The sequence below is a fragment of the Pteropus alecto genome, unplaced genomic scaffold (assembly GCF_000325575.1).
Source record: "Pteropus alecto unplaced genomic scaffold, ASM32557v1 scaffold97, whole genome shotgun sequence".
NCBI classification, from domain to species: Eukaryota; Metazoa; Chordata; class Mammalia; order Chiroptera; family Pteropodidae; genus Pteropus; species Pteropus alecto.
The window spans coordinates 4,465,620-4,466,845 of NW_006439713.1; the positions used below are offsets into that span (position 1 = coordinate 4,465,620).

Here is a 1,226-nt window from a genome sequence, read left to right on the forward strand (position 1 = left end):
CAACTATGAGGAAACTGCTCCCAGGAGAGGAGTAAAATCTGGAAAAAAGTCTACTTTCCCTTGTCAGGATGCTGGGCAAATCAAAAGATAATTTTGGTGAACTCCATAAAACACTACATGAACCGTTAAGTATGACCAGGAACGCCAGGGTCGGCTAGAACCTACTGCGCAGTTGGCAAGTGCATATATTTTGGAAGGAGTCTCTGGGTGTCTAGGGTGCCTCTAGGGCGCCACACTGGTACCACCCCAAATTCATCTACGTCTCGGCTCGATTTTTGGTCCTTGCCCCCCACCCCTTATGAACAATCTGGCTCGAAAGGCCACGCCTGACGTAGTGAACACTACGCAGCAGCTGGCCAGACGCGCTGCGGTCCCCCGTCCCCATTAGCCTCAGGAGAGCGAGGATGCTCCGAAGAGGCGCGGGGGAGGGGCGAGCGCTGGGGGAATTTCGCCTCCCGTTTTCCTCCTCAGGGATCCGAGGCGCCGCCTCTGGACGCGGCTGCCATTCCCACGAAAACAGGTGGCGCACACATAGGACACAAAACACGAGACGACGTTCGCGAACGAAAACCCGCACACAGCAGATTACGTCCTCGACAGGACCCAGACCGGGCGCACGCGCGCGGAGACACCCGAGAACGCCCACCCGGGCGGGCGACGCTCCAGGCGAAGGTCACGACTGCAGGAGGCGCGGCCACGCGCGCTGGGGACGCGCACACCTCGGAGAGGGGTAGTGACAAGACGTGGGGGCCACCCACGTGGGCCGGGGACGCCCATACTGTCTCCAGGAAGAACCCGCACGGATACAAAGAAGCCAGGAGACGACACACGGGCGCGTGCCCGTGCGCTCGGGCCGGGAGACCCCTCGCCTAGCAGGGGTGTCAGCCACAAGACCAGAATGTGCGAGCGGCTAGGGAAGCCGCACACAAAGGGGCTATCCCCCCACCGTCGCACAGACACCCCGAGGGGCCCACGCTTGCAGAAGGGGGACACCGGACAAAGGGGACACACCCACTGAGGCCGACAAAGGCGGCCACACCCCCCCAGCGCGCCGGCATCCCGACCCACGCTGACACACCGCGGGCACCACAGGAGACGCACACACATCCACACTCACCACACACCCACGGAGGGGGTGTGGAGGGCCCCTCTCCCCGGGCATCTCGGCTGCAGCGCGACAAGGTGACACATCCAGGAGCCCTGCCGCGCGCCAGCTGTGCACTCAC

At 62.9% G+C, this 1,226-nt stretch overlaps 2 protein-coding genes across 4 annotated transcripts in view; one reads left to right on the top strand and one right to left on the bottom strand.

Annotated features, from left to right (window-relative positions):
* Positions 1 to 1,226, bottom strand: part of TTC3 (tetratricopeptide repeat domain 3) — a 102,250-nt gene extending 101,024 nt beyond the window's left edge. For 2 of the 3 annotated variants that reach the window (XM_006916745.2, XM_015593093.2), the window contains exon 1: positions 1,118 to 1,220. The gene's annotated coding sequence lies outside the window, so the exon portion shown is untranslated. Of the gene's footprint in view, positions 1 to 1,117 lie in introns of all 3 variants that reach the window. The other variant, XM_015593098.2, reaches the window with a different exon arrangement.
* Positions 769 to 1,226, top strand: part of PIGP (phosphatidylinositol glycan anchor biosynthesis class P) — an 8,398-nt gene continuing 7,940 nt past the window's right edge. Inside the window, exon 1 of the mRNA XM_015593101.2 lies at positions 769 to 1,182. The gene's annotated coding sequence lies outside the window, so the exon portion shown is untranslated. The remainder of the gene's footprint in view (positions 1,183 to 1,226) is intronic.